The sequence below is a fragment of the Oncorhynchus mykiss genome, chromosome 8 (assembly GCF_013265735.2).
Source record: "Oncorhynchus mykiss isolate Arlee chromosome 8, USDA_OmykA_1.1, whole genome shotgun sequence".
NCBI classification, from domain to species: domain Eukaryota; kingdom Metazoa; phylum Chordata; class Actinopteri; order Salmoniformes; family Salmonidae; genus Oncorhynchus; species Oncorhynchus mykiss.
In genome coordinates this window covers 45,149,767-45,174,690 of record NC_048572.1, presented here as the reverse complement: position 1 = coordinate 45,174,690, position 24,924 = coordinate 45,149,767, and the positions used below count along the sequence as shown (strand labels likewise).

Here is a 24,924-nt window from a genome sequence, read left to right as displayed (position 1 = left end):
TAGAGACATACCCCAAGCGACTTACAGCTGTAATCGCAGCAAAAGGTGGCGCTACAAAGTTTTAACTTAAGGGGGCTGAATAATTTTGCACGCCCAATTTTTCAGTTTTTGATTTGTTAAAAAAGTTTGAAATATCCAATAAATGTCGTTCCACTTCATGATTGTGTCCCACTTGTTGTTGATTCTTCACAAAAAAATACAGTTTTATATCTTTATGTTTGAAGCCTGTAATGTGGCAAAAGGTCGCAAAGTTCAAGGGGGCTGAATACTTTCGCAAGGCACTGTATTCTACTGTATTTTAGTCAATGCCACTCCAACATTGCTTTTCCTAATATTAATACATTTCTTAACTCCATTCTTTACTTTAGATTTGTGTGTATTGTTGTGAATTGTTAGATACTACTGCATTGTTGGAGCTAGGAAGCAAGCATTTCGCTACACCTACAATAACATCTGCTAAATATCTGTCTGTGACCAATAACATTTGATTTGATGAATGAAAGATGATAATTGTACAAGATGTGTAAACTCGCCTTTAAGGGGGCTGTGTAAGCGGCTTTGTAAACTCCTTAAGGGCAGCTGTAAGGGCAACGGTTTCACAGACATCATTGGGATTAGGGCAGAGGGCTGCAAAAAAACGCAAGCAGTTTTACAAGCAGTGTGGTTTGTGTTGCTCATGCCTGTGAGGAGCGTCTAATGGATCAGCACTCTAGGCTCCAAAGTATGAAATTAGGTGAAGTCAAGAGCAGGTGCTGTGCATGTTTGACCAATGAGCAGAGTGAATCTTGTAAACCAATCAACCAATGTTTTAACGAGAACATTCGAGCTGATAACAACCGGGACCGATGGTCTCTACACATAATCGAATGCCTATCGTGGCCCATGTGAAAGCCCCTTGAGGCATTTGTAGATCAGCACTCCACTTCTAAGCAGCGCCGCGCGCCCAAATGATCGCCAGAATGGAGTGAACCGTGTGCGTGCGTGTGCGTGTACGCGTGCGTGGCGCCAGAGAAATCCAGAGTGAGCCACGCAGAACACTACCATAATAGGCACAAGCTACCACGCGCACAGGCGAAGCCGCTTGATAAACTACACTTACTGAAAGGAGGGCTTTGTAACTTCACTGTCAACGGTAAGAATCACTCCATTGAATATTATTTTTGAAAATCATTAACAATTGCTCAAGTGCGCTTTTTCAAACCGTTTTATTTTCCTGGTGTGTTGATTTTTGCTTTTCACCTATCCATTTGGATAGCTAGAGCGCACGTTGGATAATGGGGTGTATTTGACAAAAAAATGAGCACTTCTGAGCAAATGGACTTGACAATGTTTACGTGGACAAATCCTAAAAATGTATGAGTGACCTTGTTTGCAATGGAAATGTCATAATTAGTCCGTTTTCCCTTCTATGCAACTCTACCGACAAAATGTCAAGATAAAGGGGTGTGTTCTCTTTCTCGTGCACAATGTCTGGTGGAGTATGGACCTTTTCCTCCATACAAGTGTTTTACATGTTTTGATGATAGTGTAGTTTATTAATGTATGAGCTCTTTAAAAGTAAACATGACTGATTACAAACATTGTGTGCTAATGATGCACAAAGATCACAATTTAGGCTAACCAAATGCACAGAAACTCCACATTTTATAGAGATTGTGGAACATCTCTCCAAATGGAAATTATAGTAATTCCAGAAATAAGATTATTTGCCCCACCTCTTTGTGTATGGAGGTGTGACACATTAGCTGTGCTACATGTAACACACACACACACAGTCTTATCATCAGATCTGAACGCGACCGAATTATGTCATAGGTGACTGATTTATTAATATCATATTTCATCTGAATGTGCACAAATAGGAGATGCTCAATTCTTGTATGGCATGTGTGATGAGAAGGCGGTGTAGGCTACTAGAGTGCCTATCCTTTCGCAAGACTCTTTAGCATCATTAAAATATTTAGCATCATATCTGATTCGGTTAAATAATAAGTAAAATATCGTTTTATATCATTTTTAGTGTCCATCGTTGCAATTACATCTCAAATACTATTGGGTTGGAGTCAAACTTCGATCAGTAATGCCAAGTCCTTTGTTTGGTTGGGACGCATGCGCATTGCTTTTAGGGTGTGGATTGCTGGATGCATGATATTCTACCTTGCTTATCAATTGCCTGTCGCGTGTCCCGTAGATCGGTATCCTTATCGATAGCCTAAAATACTACTTTATTTCGAAAATCGAGAGATGTGAGAATGTGCACGGGTTCTCTTTTTTACGACAGTGATTAGGGCGGGAATGAGACATTTCGATTTGACGTATTATATTATAAAATGTATGACCTAAACATTTGGCTATTATTCAATGACAATTAAAATAGCTAGGGTTCGGTTTCCTTTAATGCATGTTTGTAGGCAATGCAATTTTGGTTTCTGCATCAAGCTACACTGTCGCCTATACTTAAGCCACCTGTCAAGAAGCAGCTTAATGCATTTCAGTAACTGCTCTGCTATGGATGCATATCATTTTAACTCATCATTTGGGTATCATCATTACATCTGCAGGAGGGCAATTGGCTATAAATTGGAGGCAACCTGGTGTCTATTCGATGCTGCTATGAAATTATGGCTGAATAACTCATCCCATAAACTAAGATATAGCCTAGTGAGCACCATCCGAAGTCCATGGACGTCCAAAGTAATCCCTTTTCACCGATTGGGACTGGCCTTAATTTCAAACTCCACAGCCGTCTGGTGCTTCACTATAGTACTCTGCTGTGATCTACTGTGCTGTCCAAACTTGTGAAACATAAACGTCTATGTTTGGGCCAAATCAAGGCCATTACAGACAGAAATACTCCTCAGCCCCCCCCCCCCCCCTATTACTTACAATAGCATTCACACTGATATAAGGGCTATGGTTCAGGGCCCGGTTTCCCAAAAGCATGTTAAGTTCATCATTAGAACCTTCGTAGGATCATCGTTAAATCTCCGAGCTGTTTCCCAGAACCAGCGTTAACGTTGCACTTGAAAATGAACGCAATCGAATGCCTGCCTCAGACCACTTGATGCACAGCGCGTTGTTATATACTGTTTTACCCTCCTGTGTCACTTGATTTATTTTTCTATCTGTGACCGCAGATTAGTTCAGAACAAAGTTGACTGCAAATACAAAGTTGCCAATGTCTTTGCAATTGATACAAAGTATAAAAAATATGATTTAAATGAAAACTGAGATGACTGCATTAAAATAAACAGTAGGCTATTTGAATTATATTAAAATACATTTCATGTTCAGTTAAGTTCTATTTTGTTACTTGTAGGCTAGGCTACTGTCTGTAATTTGTCTCAATATATTTAATGATGTGTAGCCTAACGTGCCAAAACTGTGATTTAATGCATTTTTATTGGGTAAGCATTAGAATAAGTCAATATTTGCAGCTGTTGTGGAAATATTTCTCTAGGAGCTGATCTGTCATCAGTATTTTGAAATAATTCTAATGTTAAGGTAAGATTTGAATTGAGAACGCTGAAGCGAGATCCTGTCAGTATCGACATATGCTCCAACGATACACTTAGTGACCATTCTATCTGTGTGATGTTTTGGGAAATGTATGTTACATATTCAGTCATTGTAGGAACAATGCATTGTTAAAAAACTCGTAAACCGAAGATCCATCGCTATCGGCCTGTACAGTAGAGTACAGAACAGTAACGTTCATACAGTAAATTAAGTGTGAGTACAGTATAGTAAAGTTCAGTATAATGTACTATATTGTACTGAACTCCACTCTACTTGACTGTACTCTATGAAGTAAACTCTACTGTAGGCCTACTCTACTGTATTGTGCTGAACTAAATGCAACTTTGCTCTGCTGTACTGTGCTGTATTGTACTTAATCTATGATTGGTTCAGATTTGGCCCAGTCCGGGCAGACCAAATACGGTCTTGTTTGGGGGTGAGTTCATTTAGAATAATACTCAGCATGCTTTGAAAGAGTACATTTACATTTTAGGCTTTTAGCAGAAATGTATCCAGAGCGATTTAGTCAGTGCATTTAACTAAGGTAGATAAACAACCACCTATCATATTCACAGCAAGAAAAACATTTCTGTAACTGTTACGGAGAACGTTACTGATAAATTGTGAAACCGTTGCAAAGTAGACTAAATGATTACGAATACAGGAATGGTGTTGCTGTAAGCTTATGGCTAGCTGCATATTATCTTATTTATTTTTGGGGTTTTGATGTTACCGGTAGGGTGCAATGGTATGTCTTATTTAGGGGATCCAATTCCACGGGTGGAAGCAGAAAATTTAACACACATGGCTTCTTTGTTGAACTGCCAATGAATGGGATTATGTGTTTCACGTTCACATAATACTGTTTCTGTTTTAATTGAAAACCAAGCAGTTAGCACACTTGGACAGAGGGTACAGAGAATGTAGTAGGAACATAGACAGGTGCTCAGGACATTGCCCTCACTGCTAACTCTAGCCACACCCACTAAACCTCTAATTAGCTTTTGGCTGGGATTCATGCTAATAGGCAGAATGTAAGTATATTCATTTAGATTGACAAAATAAAGAACAAACAAAAATCCCAAACCAATGTTGAAATAATATAAAATGGCCCTTTGACGACTACATTAGACCATTTTACAGTTAATAGGATGGGTTCCTTAGAAAGTACTAGGAGTCATAGGGAGTATTTAATCATATAATGTTTATGTTTCTCGATTTAGAAAAAACAAACAATTGAACAAATAGTATCCTGCACTTATGGTAGCCTATAGGCAATATGATTCCCTTCTCCTGCAAAATGTCTAAATGAAAACATGTACACTACCTTTTCAAAAGTTTGGGGTCACTTAGAAATGTTCTGGTTTTTGAAAGAAACACTTTTTTTGGACCATTTAAAAAAACATCAAATTGATCAGAAATACAGTGTTGACATTGTTAATGTTGTAAATGACTAGTGTAGCTGGAAGCTGCCAGTTCAGGACTTGAGGCATCTGTTTCTCAAACTAGACACTCTAATGTACTTGTCCTCTTGCTCAGTTGTGCACCGGGGCCTCCCACTCTTTCTATTGTGGTTAGGGCCAGTTTGCGCTGTTCTGTGAAGGGAGTAGTACACAGAATTGTACGAGATCTTCAATTTCTCACATGGAATAGCCTTAATTTCTCAGAACAATAATAGACTGATGAGTTTCAGAAGAAAATCCTTTGTTTCTGGCCATTTTGAGCCTGTAATCGAACCCACAAATGCTGATGCTCCAGCTCTTCAACTAGTCTAAAGAACGCCAGTTTTATTGCTTCTTTAATCAGATCAACAGTTTTCACCTGTGCTAAAATAATTGCAAAAAGGTCTTCTAATGATCAATTAGCCTTTTAAACTGATAAACTTGGATTAGCTAACACAGCGTGCCATTGGTACACAGGAGTGATGGTTGCTGATAATGGGCCTCTGTATGCCTATGTAGATATTCAATTAAAAATCGTCAGTTTCCAGCTGCAATAGTCATTTACAACATTAACAATGTGTACACTGTATTTCTGATCAATTTGATGTTATTTTAATGGACAAAAAACGTGCTTTTCTTTCAAAAACAAGGACATTTCTAAGTGACCCCAAACTTTTGAACAGTAGTGTGTTTTATGCCCACTACGGTCATGCTTCAGATATAACAGCAATGCAACATTTCCTCATCCCCAGTCTCTATACTGTGAGTACCATCTGTCACACAACACCCTGTCTGCCAAGAAATCATGACTGCAATACAAACTGACAATGCTATTTAATGCAGCCAGAATTGGCATACCCTCAAACCGATTCAAGATACCTTGATGTGACCATATCCAAGACAGAGCCTAACTTTTAGCCAAATTTGCTCTGCATTTGCTGTCAAATTTATCATTTTATACAATGGGCTCTATTTTTGGCTGGCACTAAGGCGGCACTAGTGTCCAATGCACGCTACTTTGCAATCGTCATGCACTACTGCCACACTGGCATTTTCCAGCCCTAACGCCAGGTTTGGTCATTTACCTGTCTTACGTCAGCTTGCGCTCAGATGGGTGGGGGGGGTAAATATTTGAGGTGTGCCCTTAAACATGATCCAAATTGCTAATTTCAGGCAGCGCTAATGGATATTTAAGACCAACCAAAAGCTGCTTTTAGTGGTAATGTTGTTCGTTATAGAATTTATAAATATATTCTCTTTTTAGGCCTTATGAATAATGAATTTAATCTTGCTTATGGACCATGTTTGGCATGTCCATGAGTCAATTCACAGTAGGCCTAGTCCTTATATCAATGCGATTGAAGCCATGCTATTACTTAGAACAATGTGGAATGCAAATTAAGTTAACCCTAAACTCCACCCCTACGCTAAATAGGTTAAGGTTATATAGTTAGTTGAAATGTTACTGATAGTCTGTAGAGCATCTACGATGGACTATCCAAATAAAGTGTAACCAAATGTCTTATTCCCTTCTGAAAATACAAGGTGCAAATGCTTGGTAAAAGCTTAGCAAATCTGGTCCTAGGTTAGAGGTAGAGAGAGAGAGAGAGAGATGAGTGGCTTAAATCATGTAAGATATGATGGGATACCGTTGTGAGTCCTAGTTAAGTCAGCTTTCATTTAGTGTGTGAGTGTTCAAGAGTGGGTGCTGAAGAGAATATTACAGTATTTTCTCAACGTTTTTTTTATAGGGCAAGAGGGGAATCAAAGGCTTGTCAAAAACATTCAATTGTGTGTTGGGGAGGGGTTATAGATGTGCATGTTGGGGTGAGTGAGCATTGTGTGCTTTGAGTGTATTGCAGAGAGAGAATGTATCTGTGTATTAACAAGAAAGTGTGTGTGTGTGTGTGTGTCCGGACCCCTCTCTAGCATGGGGTTTGGAGGACAGTACCCGGTCTCCCAGCGCCTCCCCTATCTGCCTGGCCACTCTGTGCAGACCTGACCACTGTGTTGTGGCTGCCCATGTCTGCCCTGATGCTGCCCACTCAACCACACAGTGAAAGGGTCAATGAGAAGCTGTCTTAATAAGACCAGCCCGGTCAGTCAGACAGAGGTAGAGGGAATTTTTAAATTTTATTTAACCTTTATTTTGACAGGGAGTCAATGCTGAGACAAAGGTCTCTTTTCCAGATGAGCCCTGTATAGCACCACAAGATACATTAAACTACACATTCATATACACAGTAAAATATTTGTATTTTTTAGGGAAACCCATTAGCTGCTAATAAAACAAGAGAAAATTATTACACCACTACATATCTACAATACAAAAATGTATAATACCACCATACAACAATATTACAATATCTGTTTGTATGCGTGTGTCTGTTCCTGTATCTCTTCAGTCTCCACTGTTCCATAAAGTGTATTTTCGTCTGTTTTTAAATCTGATTCTACTGCTTGCATCAGTTTCTTGATGTGGAATGGAGTTCCATGTAGCCATGGCTCTATGTAGTACTGTGATTCACATAGTCTGTTCTTGACTGGTGGCATGTCTTGTGGGGTATGCATGGGTGTCTGAGCTGTGTGCTAGTAGTTTAAACAGACACCTCGGTGCATTCAGCATGTCAACACTTCTTACAAAAACAAGTAGTGATGAAGTCAATCTCTCCTCCACTTTGAGCCATGAGCGATTTACATACATTTCATGAATGTTAGCTGTCTGTGTACTTTTAAGGGCCAGCCGTGCTGCCCTGTTCTGAGCAATTTGTAGTTTTCCAAGGTCCCTCTGTGGCACCAGACCACACGACTGAAAAAACTAGAGCCTGTAGGATCTGCTTTGTGGCATATCTTTAGTAATGCCAGTGGCATGTTTTTAGTAAAGATTGAAAAAAGTAAGGGGCCTAGACAGCTGCCCTGGGGAATGCCTGACTCTTATGTTGAAAAGGCTTCCATTAAAGAACATCCTCAGTGTTCTATTAAACAGGTAACTGTGTATCCATAATATAGCATGGTGTGTAAAGCCATAATACATACGTTTTTCCATCAGCAGACTATGATCGATAATGTCAAAAACCATAGTGAAGTCTAAAAAAAGAGCCCCCACAATCTATTTATCATCAGTTTCTCTCAGCCAATCAGTAATTTGTGTAAGTCCCATGCTTGTTGAATTCCTTCCCTAAAAGCGTGCTAAAAGTCTGTTGTCAATTTGTTCCTGTAGTATAGCATTGTATCTGGTCAAACACCAAGCTTACTAAGGTTTGATAACAGGCTGATTTTGGTCGGCTATTTGATAAAGTAAACGGGGCTTTACTATTCTAGCGGAATGACTTTTGCTTCCCTCCAAGCCTGAGGGCACACACTTTCTAGTAGGCTTAGATTGAAGATGTGTCAAATAGGAGTGGCAATATCGTCCGCTGTTATCCTCAGTAATTTTTCGTCCAAGTTGTCAGACCCATGTGGCTTATCATTGTCAATATGATCAGTAGTTTTCCATCCAAGTTGTCAGACCCCGGTGTCTTGTCATTGTTGATTGACAACAATATTTTTTTCACCTTTCCACACTCTTTTTACGGATTTCAAAACTACAATGCTTGTCTTTCATAATTTGATCAGTTAAACTTGGATGTGTAGTTTCAGTGTTTTGTTTCTGGCATGTTTGCTAAGTTTGCTAATCTTGGCAATAAAAAATATAATTCAAGTAATTGTCAATATCAGTGGATTGTGTGATGAAATAGCCATCTGATTCAATGCATGATGGAGCTGAGTTTGCTTTTTTTTGCCAAAAATGTAATTTAAGGTGCTCCAAAGATTTTTCCTCATCTTTATAAAATTGATATTTGTTTCATAGTATAGTTTCTTGTTTTTATTCAGTTTAGTTACATAATTTCTCAAATTTCAGTACATTTGCCAATCGGATGCGTAGCCAGACGTATTTGCCATTCCTATTGCCTCATCTCTCTCAACTATACAATGTTTCAAATCCTCATCCATCCAAGGGGATTTAACAGTTTTTAGTCATTTTATTAATGGGTGCCTGCTTATTAAGTAACTGGAATAAGCAATTTCATAAAAATGTCCAGCATCTGGTTGCTCCTCATTACACACCACGGACCAACAAATATTATTTACATCATCAACATAGGAATCACTACAAAACATATTCTATGACCTCTTATACACTATTAGGCCCAGACTTTGGAACTTAGATTTTCCTAGACATGGCAACTCTATTGTGATCATTTGATGGATTTTGATACTGCTTTAAAGCACATATCTGCAGCATTAGTAAAGATGTGATCAGTACATGTTGATTCCTGTGCTATTTGTAACTTCCCTTACTGATAACCTGAACCAGGTTGAAGGCACTAGTTACAGTTTACATTTTTTTCTTGAGTGGGCAGCTTGATGAAAGCCAGTCAATATTTAATTCACCCTGAAAATATACCTCTCTGTTGATATCACATACATTATCAAGCATTCCACACACATCATACTTGGTGGTCTAAAGCAGCTTCCCAGATGAACCTGTAGCCATATTACTTCAACAGTATTTAACATGAGATGTTCTCTAAGCTTTACAGGAATGTGGTTCTGAATACACGGTATTATTCACAACGACACATGAAAAGCAAAATACAATCAGAAAAACACAGTAAAAAGGTCCCTAGAGGCACCAATTCTTCCTATTTAAAAAAAAAGTGTATTTTAGATCGTTGCACATGTAGTAAGGTGCAAGGAAATTAACGGCTGCTTTACATAACTCTTTAGACACCAAAGGAGTCTCCAGAGTTAACCAACCCTGTGAACGGGTTTGATAACATGTAATTTTAAATCTTAACAGTGACGTTAGGTAAGCCGGAAGTTTGTGGAGCAGGGCTTTGTAAACAAAAAATGCGTAATGATGTGATCTACATGACTTCAGAGGTCCAGCCAACCTTTTGGTAAAGAATACAGTGATGAGTAATCAAACTAAGGGAGGTATGAAAAACGGCATCCAAGGGTTTAAGAGTAGAGACAGCTGCACTTTGACAAATAGTATCAACTATCAGTATGAACAAGAACAGGTAGAAGGGTGGCTCTGCTTCCTGTTGACTAGCGAGACAAGATCTTGTTCTGTAAATAAAGCCCACTTTAAATCTCAGTTTCTTAACCAGCTCAATTGTATGTTTAAAAAACAAAACAAATCATTGTCAATCCAAATAAAGTTATTTGTATGCAGGGACTCGTTTTGATTACAGAACCATCCGATGAGTGAAGATGTAATCCATCTGAGGCAACTTCCGAGAACTTGAAAACAACATGTATTTAGTTTTGCCCATATTATGTAAGTTTTAAATCAGTAAGTGCTTCCTGCACAACTGACTGTAGCCTTGTCACAGCCAGGTCAGCAGTTAGGGCAATTGCGGTCATAATATTAGCATTCGCAATTTTAATTTTTTTATTGTTGCAGATTTACCAATAGCATTTATATAAATAGTGAAAAGAACAGGTGCTAGTACCACCCCCTGTGGAACACCTTTATGTACTTTAAGCAATTTGGACTTAAACCCATCAATCACGATAGCCTGCGTTCTGTCACTCAGATAATCATGAAACCATGAACAGGTGTCCGAGCTCAGGCCTATCAAGGACAACGTATTCAATAAAGTAGCATGATCAACAATATCAAAAGCTCTTGACAGGTCCACAAACAAAGCAGCACATTTTATTTTAGAGTCTAGGGAATGAGAGAAGGAAGTGGGGGTATGCTGTCTAGCCACGTTTATACCTGGTACTAAATGCGTCCTTTGTCCTGATCTTGCCCAACTGATCTTGTGCCTAACTACCTTCATATGTAGTTAGGCACACATTGTAGACAGATCTTGACAGTTAAACCATTTAAATCATCATTATCCAGCTTTCTAAAATCATTGACAGGTGGCACCACCAACACTTATGACATAGATATTCTTCAAAATTATACTTATTTGTCAAATGATTTGCGTACAGGGAGGCACCAGGACATTTAGCATGTATAGATGCATATATGAAAATGTGGGCACGACCAGAATGTGAACAAGATCAGGACAAAGGATTCATGTTAGCGCCAGGTATAAACAAATCTTCAGTTTGGGTTAAAAGGCAACAGGCCTAAGGGATTGACATGCAAAAAAAGAGGGTAGTGCGGGATGTGCTATTTTTAAGAGTGAGGGCTCGACTCAATCTGTATCGCTGAAGTGTTACATTTAGATTGCACAATCTGTATGAACCAACATATGCACCTTTTACCGTGAATGCAGTCAACGCTAACGCGGGAACATTATCTTTAGTGGATAAAAGCAGTAGGCCTGAAGCAAAATGTGTACCTTACGCAAAAACGCAATGCAAGAACGCAATTAGGATCGTCATGCTGTGTAGGTAATTGCTTTTTTGCATTGCGTACTTGCGTAATGTATAAATTAGTCTTAAGAGACACAGCAGGCAGACACTGGGATGTAGGTGTGCATGAGAGTGGCGTGTTGGTGGCAGCTTGGGGATCCAGTCTGGAGTAGTATTGATTGACAGTGGATGCCTAGACAAAACCAAGGGATGCTAGTCATCAGGAACTTTCTTTACAGTGATTGTGGTAAGCCAAGTGGCGACCCTATATACCTGTACATACAGTTGAAGTCGGAAGTTTACATAAACCTTAGCCAAATACATTTAAACTCAGTTTTTCTTAGTTCAGTTAGGATCACCACTTTATTTTAAGAATGTGGAATGTCAGAAAAATAGTGATTTATTTCACATTCCCAGTGGGTCTGAAGTTTACTTACACTCAATTAGTATTTGGTAGCATTGCCTTTAAACTGTTCAACTTGGGTCAAAAGTTTCGGGTAGCCTTCCAAAAGCTTCCCACAATAAGTTGGGTGAATTCTTGCCCATTCCTCCTCCTGACAGAGCTAGTGTAACTGAGTCAGGTTTGTAGGCCTCCTTGCTCACACATGCTTTAGCAGTTATGCCCACAATTCTTTTTTTTTCTGAGGTTATGGCTGATCTTCTTTTGATTTTCCCATGACGTCAAGCAAAGAGGCACAAAGTTTGAAGGTAGGCCTTGAAATACATCCACAGGTACACCTCCAATTGACTCAAATCCGTATGTCAATTAGCCTATCAGAAGCTTCTAAAGCCATGACTTAATTTTCTAGAATATTCCAAGCCTTTTTTTAAAAGCACAGTCAACTTAGTGTATGTAAACTTCTGACCCACTGGAATTGTGATTAATTGAAATACAATTCTTGGAAAAATTACTTGCCAATAATATAGTTTAACAACAAATTTGTGGAGTGATTGAAAAACGAGTTTTAATAATGACTCCAACCGAAGTGTATGTAAACTTCCAACGTCGTATGTACGTACCAGTCAAAATTGTGGACACATACTAATTCCAGGGTTTATCTTTATTTTTACTATTGTAGAATAATAGTGTAGATATGACACATGGAATCATCAGATTTTTAGCTGGGCTTTTTTTGGGAAGTTTTTCCAAGGCTCCATCTGTTGAAATTGAATTATATTCATGTTATTTCCAACAACCAAAGAGCAACTCTGCTGTAAATTCAGCTGCATATTGAACGTTGAAATTGCTGAAAGGCCAGTCTCTTTGGTAAGTAGTGGAAGGTCAGCTAAAAATACTGTTACCCAGACTAGAGATATTCCCCTCCTGGATCAATATCTTTTTTTTGTTATAGTGCCCCTTGTGTGCACTTCCGGTAATATCGTTTATGTCGGTATGGTATGAAAATCTATGTTCCCATCCAAACCCTAATGGAATCACATGGTGGTGAGATATTCTGTAGCTAAGGTAATGTCAGCCGATTAATTATGAACATTGAAAAATGCCGAATTCCTAGGCCAGTGGTCGCCAACCAGACATTCCTAGTCGATCACAAACATTTCTGTAAGAAAAGCCAACGACAGAGGCTTGGGCTCTTTTTTAAATGATTTGTCTTGTGCTGTTGGCTGTAGGTGCACTTGATTCAGAAGCCCTTCACACCGAGTAGGCAACGTGTTCCCATTTTGAACCATTTAATTTGTCTGAAAAGACAAACTCTACCTACCTGTCGGACCAGGAGATCTGTAGCTAGTCGAGTGTGCCTACTGCACTGGCCAATCAGATAGGCATGGTGATTTGTGCTACAGTGCTTCCACGACCAATGCGACCCGTTATTCGGGAAGAGCCCCGCGTGTTTTGCAAAATAAATGGGAGGGGTTGAATGGAGCTGAAGGGTGGGACTAATAACAAGATAACCAATGTAAAACATGTATATAGGTTCAGAAATTGTGTGAAATTACAGTTACAAATAGAAATCAAACTGGATGGACTTTAGAAATAGAGGAAGGACTAAAAACAAACAAAATACAACTATTGTAAAATTGGCTGTAAAATGTGAATAAACTGAAGGCAGAAGCTTAAGTGTTATTGTTTATTAGTTTACTCCAATTGGGGTGGTAAGGTTTGCGGGGAATAATAAAGGTATATTCTCAAAAAGGTATGGGTATGTACATGTATGTATTAGAGGTCGACCGATTAATCGGAACGGCCATATTAATTCGGGCCGATTTCAAGTTTTCATAACAATCGGAAATCGTTTTTTTTGGGGTGCCGATTTAAAAAAATATTTTTTTATATACCTTTATTTAACTAGACAAGTCAGTTATGAACACATTCTTATTTTCAATGACGGCCTAGGAATGGTGGGTTAACTGCCTTGTTCAGGGGCAGAACGACTTATTTTCACCTTGTCAGCTCGGGGGATCCAATCTTGCAACCTGACAGGTAACTAGTCCAACGCAATAACGACCTGCCTCTCTCTCCTTGCACTCCACAAGGAGACTGCCTGTTACGCAAATGCAGTAAGCCAAGGTAAGTTGCTAGCTAACATTACATTTATCTTACAAAAAACAATCCATCATAATCACTAGATATTAGCTAGCGTGTCCTGCGTTGCATATAATATGACTGAGCATACAAGTGTCTAAGTATCTGACTGAGCGGTGGTAGGCAGAAGCAGGCGCGTAAACATTCATTCAAACCGCACTTTCGTGCGTTTTGCCAGCAGCTCTTCGTTGTGCGTCAAGCATTGCGCTGTGTATGACTTCAAGCCTATCAACTCCCGAGATGAGGCTGTAACCAATGTGAAATGGCTACATGAAGAGCTCTACATAAAGAGCTCTCAAATTCCCATCCAAGAGGGCTCAAAGTCATTGACCACAGATACAATTACAGTCACCATAATGAATCAAGTTGACAATCTACTGGCAAATCCTTGTCATATGAAGAGAAATTATAGATAAAACGTATTGTTGCTCATTGGCCGTTGGACATAAACATTACACAACAATTTTCTATGTAGGCAATGTTGAAAAATAATATTTAGACATGTTGTACTTTACTTAATGTAATGTATTTGACAAACAAACAGACAACAAGAAAATAGTTTGAGAAAGGTGAAGTTTTTGCAGTGAACCACTGGTGTAACCTAGGTAACCACAGGTTGTTTTCCCCAAAGGCAGGCAGGGTCAAGACGTTATATCTAATACCGACTGGGACATACGTTCTCTCTTTCCCAGATTTATGGCTAGAAAGTTTGGACTGTAGTGTAAGGTAATCAGTCCATCCAGTATGCATAATAATACAGTCCACACTCAAAGGCGATTACTAGAATGTTTAATTTTGGAATATGCTAGACCAATAATGTACCAAAGACATCTTAAACGTTTTAAAAATATATATTTTATGCTGTGTATAATATGACAAAATCATTATTTTAATAGTTTTTTTGGGGGGGCTTGGGCTCATATACAGTTGAAGTCAGAAGTTTACATACACTTAGGTTGGAGTCATTAACTTGTTTTTCAACCACTCCACACATTTCTTGTTAGCAAACTATAATCTTGGCAAGTCGGTTAAGACATCTACTTTGTGCATGACATAAGTCATTTTTCCAACAATTGTTTACAGACTGATTTATATCACTTATTCACTGTATCACAATTCCAGTGGGTCAGCAGTTTACATACACTAAGTTGACTGTGCCTTTAAACAGCTTGGAGAATTCCAGAAAATGTCATGGCTTTAGAAGCTTCTAATTTAAGTCAATTGGAGGTGTACCTATGGATGTATTTCAAGGCCTAACTTCAAACTCGGTGCCTCTTTGCATGACATCATGGGAAAATCAGCCAAAACCTCAGAAAACAAATTGTAGACCTCCACATGTCTGGTTCATCCTTGAGCAATTTCCAAACTCCTGAAGGTACCACATTCATATGTACAAACAATAGTACACAAGTATAAACACCATGGGACCACGCAGTCGTCATACCGCTCAGGAAGGAGACGCGTTCTGTCTCCTAGAGATGAATGTGCGAAAAGTGCAAATCAATCCCAGAACAACAGCAAAGGACTTGGAGGAAATAGGTACAAAAGTATCTATATCCACAGTAAAACAAGTCCTATATCGACATAACCTGAAAGGCCGCTCAGCAAGGAAGAATCCACTGCTCCAAAATCGCCATAAAATTTTTAAAAAAAGCAAGACTATGGTTTGCAACTGCACATGGGGACAAAGATTATACTTTTTGGAGAAGTGTCCTCTGGTCTGATCTGATGAAACAAAAATAGAACTGTTTGGCCATAATGACCATCGTTATGTTTGGAGGAAAAAGGGGGAGGCTTGCAAGCCGGAGAACACCATTCCAACCGTGAAGCATGGGGGTGGCAGCATCATGTTGTGGGGGTGCTTTTCTGCAGGAGGGACTGGTGCACTTCACAAAAAAGATGGCATCCATGAGGAAGCAAAATGATGTGGATATATTGAAGCAACATCTCAAGACGTCAGTCAGGAAGTTAAAGTTTGGTCGCAAATGGGTCTTCCAAATTGACAATGACCCCAAGCATACCTAAAATTTGTGGCAGATTGGCTTAAGGACAACAAAGTCAAAGCCCTGACCTCAATCCTATAGAAAATGTGTTGGGCCAAAATTCACCCAATTTATTGTGGGATGCTTCTGGAAGGCTACCCAAAATGTTTGACCCAAGTTAAACAATTTAAAGGCAATGCTACCAAACTACTAAATGAGTGTACGTAAACTTCTGACCCACTGGGAATGTGATGAAGGAAATAAAATCTGAAATAAATAATTCTCCCTACTATTATTCTGACATTTCACATTCTTAAAATAAAGTGGTGCTCCTAACTGACCTAAGAAATACAGGGAATTTTTTTCTAGGATTAAATGTCAGTAATTGTGAAACTGAGTTTAAATGTATTTGGCTAAGGTGTATGTAAACATCCGACTTCAACTGTATAGACTTATGCGTATGCATAAGCTCTAATATGCGTATGGGTCTTTTTGAATTAATCATCACCTTTTTATGAAAACACTTCATTTCCCACTCAGTTTCAACCTGTTGTTGAACTTCTTTTATGAGACTGTTTTGATCATAAGTGTTTGATTTTTCGATTGCATTTGCATTGAACTCCTTCCATTCACCTTTTTTATGGTAACAAAACTGCCTCATTTGCGATATGATTTGGAGATTTTGGCGCAATTGGTATGGGCAGAATGTTAATCTTTTTGTAGTGATTTTTTTCCAATTTAAAAAAAATGCATTTTGCCTATAGCGAGTTTCAAACACTGTTTGCACATTGTTCGAATAGACAATCTTGAGGAATTGTAAAAGTATATACTACAGCCCATACATGCTACATCCACACTACATCCCACACAAATTTGTTCAATATTTTGTTTATTAAAAGATAGAAACACAATCTCCTGCCTTGATAAAGGCTATATTATTAAATAGGCTATGATGTCACGCTCCTTGCACACAATACTGTGGCCTATCCATACTGTCAAATATTTTAAATAAACTACCAGATAAATGGTGGCCTTTTTTATTTGTTGTGTAGTGGGAATAAACCAGTCATGTCAAAGGAGAGACATGTCTTGCAATATGATTATTATTATTTAGGCCAATTGAAGAAACACAAGGCTACATTCTGCGATCTTACCAACGGAAAATGCATCCGTTTTATCATTAGGCCTAGGCCTCGTTTGAATGTTTTCAGTAGTCTACCATTTATTATATGCCAAATTCCTGTGCATCAAACAACTCCATTTCCCTTAAGGCCTCCGAAGACAGATGTGATTCTATATAAACTGAACAAAAATATAAATGCAACATTGTAAAGTGTAGGTCCCATGTTTCATGAGGTGAAATAAAAGATCCCAGAAATGTTGGATGCACAAAAAGCATATTTCTCATTTGTTTTTCTCACATTTGTTTACATCCCTGTTAGTGAGCATTTATCCTTTGCCAAGATAACCCATCCACCTGACAGGTGTGGCATATCAAGAAGCTTATTTAACAGCATGATTATTACTCTACAATGTGCAGTTTTGTCATGCATCACAATGCCACAGATATCAAAAATGTCAAGGGAGCGTGCAATTGGCATGCTGACTAAAGGAACGTCAAAGAGCTGCTTCCAGATAATTAAATGTTCATTTCTCCACCATAAGCCGTCTCCAATGTTGTTTTAGAGAATTTGGCAGTACGTCCAACTTGCGTCACAACCGCAGACCACGTGTATCCACACCAGCCCAGGACCTCCACATCTGGCCTCTTCACCTGCGATTTTCTTGTTTTCCTCCACTCCAATGGCCATGCATCGCGCTGGACTGATAGGTTATCTTCGATGGAGTGGCCGCTGCTTGGAGGTGTTCGCTCACCAATGGAGAATAGAGTCGGTGGGACCTTTTGTTGCTGAATTGCGGGATGATCCACTCCTGGACCTGGCTGGCCGGGTGGGGAGACACGTCATCAGAAGTCGAGGGTGGCGTCCTCCACTTTCTGAGCCCTCTGCGGTGACGGGATTCATGACTGGGATGCCGACATTATCGAATAGCTTCGCTGCTCTGGAGCCTGATGTCCCGGCGCCATCTTCTCATGGAGTGTTGGAGGTTTCTTCCGTATCTGCCAACGTTGTGATGGCATCGCCGGGGTCTAAGGTGGGTTCTGCTTTACCGGGGTCAACGGCGGGTTCTGCTATTCCTATCATTGTGCGGGTCGAGTTAGAGGAGCCCCTGGTGGGGCTATGGTTGGGCTGAGGGCTTCGGTTCGAAATGGACAACAGCCATCAACCATTATGGGAAGCTCCATGGTTAGATTGTTGGAGGTCTGAAATACCCATACACTTTGTTTTCCTGGAGCTAGGGTATTGGAGTTATCAGAAGTCAAGCCCACCGTCAAGAAACAGATTCCTGCTCTGAAAGCAGTTGCGTTGCATATGTGTGTGAAATCTGTAAAGCTAAGAGACAATTTCTTACAGCTCTTGGAGAATGCTCAGAAATTAGCAAGACATCTAATTGTCTCAGGCCCAATTCCATCTCCTTGCTGTTGCGGGACTGAGTCTTTTAGCCATCTTTGGTCTCTTCACCCATGATTAATGCATCTGACCAAGGACTAGGGCATGTCCTTCATTGACAACTTTGACTCTGGAATGGGCCTGGCTACTTTGGAAAATGGACTTAACCTAGGTGAAAATGGCTCCTGGCTGTTGTCATCAAATTGGAATGGTTTTTGGTCAACTACATTGATGTGAGGACAATATTAGCCTTATATGTAAGTCAGTTTTTACCATCTCCTCTTTGGTCACTATGGGAGTTCAACATGTTGTATCTGATTGCTATTCCTACTTTGTTTTCTTTTCCTAATAGGTATAATCCAATCCAGTCTCCTGTTCTTAAATCTCAAAGTAATCTGACTTTTATTGAGAAACTGATTTTAAATGCAGAAAATGTTTGACATTTTACATCTTAACATTCATAGTTTATTACATGAAATGGATAATGTCAAGATCTGGCCCTCTCAGGCAGACACTGAATTGCTTTTAAAATCTGAAAACTGGTTAACTGATAGCAACCTGAGTCCAGGGTTTTATGGATGGTTACAATGTGTTTAGGGCTGATACGAAAGGCAAAGGTGGTGGTGGTGTTGCTATTTCTACAAATAATCTTCTTCTTGTGTCTGTTAAAGACTACCTATATTCCTAAACCATTTGAATGGTTGGCTTTAAGTCTTCAGTTAGATTCCATTTTTTTCTAACCCTTCGACCAGAAGTATGTACTGAACAAACTCACTGATTTAGTTGCCATTGTTACTACCCCAGAGGTGTTGATCGCTGGAGATTTTAATCTTGCATGGGGAACAGTCAGGCTATTTTGAGAATACTGTCAGTAAAACTAGTTAATAAAAATAAGATTTTGCTTTATTATGTTAATACACTGAATGTAAAGGGAACCCAGCTACATTTTGGAAAGCTGTTATGTCGCTTACAGGGGGGTCTCCTCTTCTCTCCCCCCGAAAATGTAGTTAGATTCTGGCCCTATTACCAACTAAATTGATATCATTAATGCATTTAATCACCATTTTTATCTCTGCGGGTTATATATTTGAATGCATTTCAAAGCCAATGCTTGAAAATTGTAGTTTGGATGTTGATGGTGAAAATCTATAGAATGATACGGAGTTTTCTTTTTGGAAATTATTTGATAAAGAAATCCTGGATGCTTTGCTATCATTAGACAACAACCAACAATCAACAGGGGCTGTTCATTTGGAGCCTAGTGTGCTTAAGTGTGCAGCTCCCTTTTTATTGCTGGCTCAGTAGCCAACATTGTTAAATAAATGTTGTAAGGAAGTATTCCAAAAGCATGGAAATCCACATATACGCTGTCAGTCCATAAGGGTGGCGCTACAAATGATCTTGACCACTATCTCCCCATTTCAAGACTACCTTCTTTAACCAAGGATTCAAGAATCTTAGCTAATGTACAACTTTTTTACTTTTTATCTGATAATTTTATTTTTAATATAAAACCAATAAGGGTTTAGGCCTGGGCATAGTACTACCACAGCAGCCAGGCAAGTTGTTAATGATCTTGTCAATGCCTTGGATGCTAAAAAGAGCTGTGCTGCCTTGTCTATTGACTTATAGAATGCGTTCGACACTGTTGATAATTCTGTTTTGAAAAAAAAATAGGCCTGGGATACAATGGGGCAAAACAGTATTTAGTCAGCCACCAATTGTGCAAGTTCTCCCACTTAAAAGATGAGAGGCCTGTAATTTACACCATAGGTACACCAACTATGACCAGACAAAATGAGAAAACAAATCCAGCAAATCACATTGTAGGATTTTTAATACATTTTATTTGCAAATTATGGTGGAAAATAAGTATTTGGTCAATAACAAAAGTTAAGCTCAATACTTTGTTATATACCCTTTGTTGGCAATGACAGAGGTCAAACGTTTTCTGTAAGTCTTCACAAGGTTTTCACACACTGTTGCTGGTATTTTGGCCCAATCCTCCATGCAGATCTCCTATTGAGCAGTGATGTTTTGGGGCTGTCAACTCCCTCCAAAGATTTTCTATGGGGTTGAGATCTGGAGACTGGCTAGGCCACTCCAGGACCTTGAAATGCTTCTCACGAAGCCACTCCTTCGTTACCCGGGCGGTGTGTTTGGGATCATTGTCATGCTGAAAGACCCAGCCATATTTTATCTTCAATACCCTTGCTGATGGAAGGAGGTTTTCACTCAAAATCTCACGATACATGGCCCCATTCATTATTTCCTTTACACAGATCAGTCGTCCTGGTCCCTTTGCAGAAAAACAGCCACAAAGCATGATGTTTCCACCCCCATGCTTCACAGTAGGTATGGTGTTCTTTGGATGCAACTCGGCATTCTTTGTCCTCCAAACACGACAAGTTGAGTTTTTACCAAAAAGTTATATTTTGGTTTCATCTGACCATATGACATTCTCCCAATCTTTGTCTGGATCATCCAAATGCTCTCTAGCAAACTTCAGACGGGCCTGGACATGTACTGGCTTAAGCAGAGGGGACACGTCTGGCACTGCAGGATTTGAGTCCCTGGCCGAGTAGTGTGTTACTGATGGTAGGCTTTGTTACTTTGGTCCCAGCTCTCTGCAGGTCATTCACTAGGTCCCCCCGCGTGGTTCTGGGATTTTTGCTCACCGTTCTTGTGATCATTTTGACACCCACGGGGTGAGATCTTGCGTGGAGCCCCAGATCGAGGGAGATTATCAGTGGTCTTGTAAGTCTTCCATTTCCTAATAATTGCTCCCACAGTTGATTTCTTCAAACCAAGCTGCTTACCTATTGCAGATTCAGTCTTCCCAGCCTGGTGCAGGTCTACAGTTTTGTTCCTGGTGTCCTTTGACAGCTCTTTGGTCTTGGCCATAGTGGAGTTTGGAGTGTGACTGTTTTGAGGTTGTGGGCAGGTCTTTTATACTGATAACAAGTTCAAACAGGTGCCATTAATACAGGTAACGAGTGGAGGACAGAGGAGCCTCTTGAAGTTACAGGTCTGTGAGAGCCAGAAATCTTGCTTGTTTGTAGGTGACCAACTTCTTATTTTCCACAATAATTTGTAAATAAATTCATAAAAAATCCTACAATGTGAATTTTTTCCTACAATGGATTTTTTCCCCTCATTTTGTCTGTCATAGTTGAAGTGTACCTATGATGAAAATTACAGGCCTCATCTTTTTAAGTGGGAGAACTTGCACAACTGGTGGCTGACTAAAAACATTTTTGCCCCACTGTATACAGCCTGTTTATGATTTTGAGTCTATGATTGTTCACCTTTCATATTAATGACCTAGGAAACACTGTTAATACTTGTAACATTCATCTCTATGCAGACACAGATTTGTGTTCCTGTGCCACCTCGGTGCAGCAGGCCATTTGCGAACTTCATCAAGACTTTGATTCAATTCAGAAATGACTTACAGATCTTAAATTATTGTTAAATACAAGTAAAACCAAGCTCATGCTGTTCTCCAGGTCACGAAATGTTGACGCTGAGGTCCTGCATATTTGCACTACAAATGGAGCCCAAATTGAGCTTATTTCTAAATATAAGTACCTGGGTGTCTGGATTGATAACAAAGTTGTCCTTAACGCATACAGAAAATCTGACTAAGAAGCTAAGATCCAATATTGTTTTTTTATTTCGAAATAAATCATGCCTCCGTATTGAAAATAGGAGAGATTGTTCAAACAACGCTTCTCCCTGTATTGGATTTTGGTGATGTTGTTTACATGCATGAGGCAACCTCTGCTTTAAAACCCTTGGATACAGTCTACCATTCTGCCATACGTTTTATCACAGGACAATTTTAGGACTCATTGTAGTCTGTATAGAATGTGGGATGGACCTCTGTCTGTAAGAAGAGAGCCGCATTCTCTTATTTATTTACAAAGCAATCTGACAAACTGCCTCCATATGTAACTTCATTAACTAAGATAAGAATCATAAGTTACCAAACCCGTTCTCAGGAATGGATATTACTAGAGATCCCTTCAGTCTCCACAGATTTGGGAAAGTCTTTGTTCCACAAATTATGGGCAAAAAAACAAAACAATCTGCAGAGGAAACTGGCAGAATATTCTCGAACATGTCAAATTTCCCCGCTAGCCAACCTTCCCGCTAGGCATGATTAGCTGAGATAATGAGTGGACTGGACATGTCTATTGGAGCTTTTCAGTATATTTAGGTAATCGTGTTGAACACAGCTTTTAAAAAAATGTATGCGTAGCAAAACTGCATAAACCTGATGTTAAAGTGTACTGTTAACTAGCTAACGTTAGCTGGCTGGCTCGCTAGCTAACATTGTGTATGCTCTCCTCTTTCTGGAGGACTGATTCCTGAAATCAGTGGAATTCGAGTATGATAGGAATTGGAGAAAACACCAGTCTGGATTACATCGTCAAACTAAGGCAACCATGCATGGCATCAGACAGGAGACGTGTCCAACCATGATGTATACTGGGAAGATTTTCAGATGGTACACATTTCTAATTTTGACAGTGGTTTCATTTCAAGTGTACTGTTAGCTAGCTAACATTGTGTATGATCTTATTCTTCATATCTCAGACTAGTTATAGCCGTAGAACCTGGTTGGTTAGCTACCTGCAGATTCATGTATGGCCCATTGTTTAGCTAGCTATATGTCGTAACAAAACACAACACACACTTTTCGAGCATTAAGTTATTAATTACACTTTCGATGGTGTATCAGTACACCCAGTCATTACAACGATACAGGTGTCCTTCCTAACTCAGTGGCCAAAGAGGAAGGAAACTACTCACAGATTTCACCATGAGGCCAATGGTGACTTTAAAACAGTTACATAGTTTAATGGCTGTGATAGAACTGAGAATTAACAATATTGTAGTTAACTTCACAACACTAATATAATTGACAGAGTGAAAAGGATAAAAATATTCTAAAACTATCCTGTTTGCAACAAGGCACCCAAGTAATACTTTCAAAAATGTGGCAAAGCAATTCACTTTTTGTCCAGAATACAAAGTGTTATGTTTGGGACAATTCCAATAAGACACATTAGTGAGTACCACTCTCCATATTTTCAAGTATAGTGGTGGCTGCACATGTTATGGGTATGCTTGTAATCGTTAAGGACTGGGGAGTTTTCAAGATAAATGGAATGGAGCTAAGCACAGACAAGTGTACTGCAAGACCTGAAACTGGTTGTCTAGCAATTATCAACAACCAATTTGACAAAGCTTGAAGAATTTTGAAAATAATAATGGGAAAATGTTGCACAATCCAGGTGTGGAAAGCTCTTAGAGATTTACCTAGGAAGCTGTTATCACTGCCAATGGTGCTTCAATTCACTCAGGGGTGTGAATACTAATGTAAATGAGATATTTCTGTATTTCATTTTCTACAAATTTGCAAAATAATCTAAAAACATGTTTCACTTTGTCATTTTGGGGTATTGTGTGTAGATTGATTTATATTTTTTTGTATTTTAGGTTGTAACAAAACAATCTGGAATAAGCCAAGCGTATGAATACTTTATGAAAGTACTGTAAGATTTGTAATAGACGACTGAGGAGAATTGCTTTTTAAAGTTTCCCTATGTGGAAATCCATTTCCTGGTTGCAAAAATTCTAATAGTTTGCCTAATTTCAGTTTGTGACAAAACAAGCAAGTATAGCGTAGAGAATCATTGTACTATTACAAAATCTCTCTGGAATATATATTTTCATAACCAAAAAGAGTGTGTTTTCAGCTGTTTGAAGCTGGTGTGCAAAACGGAAATTCAGAATGAGTAGCATATAAATAGTCCACAGCACAGCTCTACCTCTTCTTAGACTTGCTTTCAATCAATCTATATCTCACATAGGGGGCAAAAGTGAGAACACTGGGAGGCGTCCTTACATTTTTCAAATAAAAGCAAAATGAGTGCTGTATTAACATCCCTTTCAAATACACCTTTGTCAATCATCAAACATGTTACACATTTACAGCTAACCCACATTAATTTTTTTATGGTATACTTAAGCAATAAGGCCCGAGGGGTTGTGGTAAATGGCCAATATACCATGGCTAAGTGCTGTTGTTATGTACGGCGCAACACAGAGTGCCTGGATACAGCCCATAGCCGTGGTAGATTGGCCATATACCACAAACCCCAGAGGTGCCTTAATACTATTATAAACTGGTTACCAATGTAATTAGAGCAGTAAAAATAAATGTTTTGTCATACCCGTGGTATACGGTCTGAAATACCATAGCTGTCAGCCAATCAGCATTCTGGGCTCGAACCACCCAGTTTATTATATGGTCTAAATACTACGACTACTACATTCACTGTAGTGTTTTTGTGGACTACTGTAGTATACTATAGTATTTGCTGTAGTCTGTTGTGACAAAGCTCTTAAAAGAAAAGGAGAAAAAGGACAATTGTGAACCCTTTGGAATTACCTGGATTTCTGCATAAATTAGTCATCAAATTTGATCTGATCTTCCTCTTTTTTACAACAATAGACAAACATAGTGTGGTTAAACTAATAACAGACATTATTGTATT

The 24,924-nt window shown here is 39.1% G+C and overlaps 1 protein-coding gene across 1 annotated transcript in view; it reads left to right on the top strand.

Annotated features, from left to right (window-relative positions):
• Positions 1–949: 949 nt before the first annotated feature.
• The window catches only part of basp1 (brain abundant, membrane attached signal protein 1), a 51,659-nt gene continuing 27,684 nt past the window's right edge, over positions 950–24,924 (top strand). Inside the window, exon 1 of the mRNA XM_021612606.2 lies at positions 950–1,132. The gene's annotated coding sequence lies outside the window, so the exon portion shown is untranslated. The remainder of the gene's footprint in view (positions 1,133–24,924) is intronic.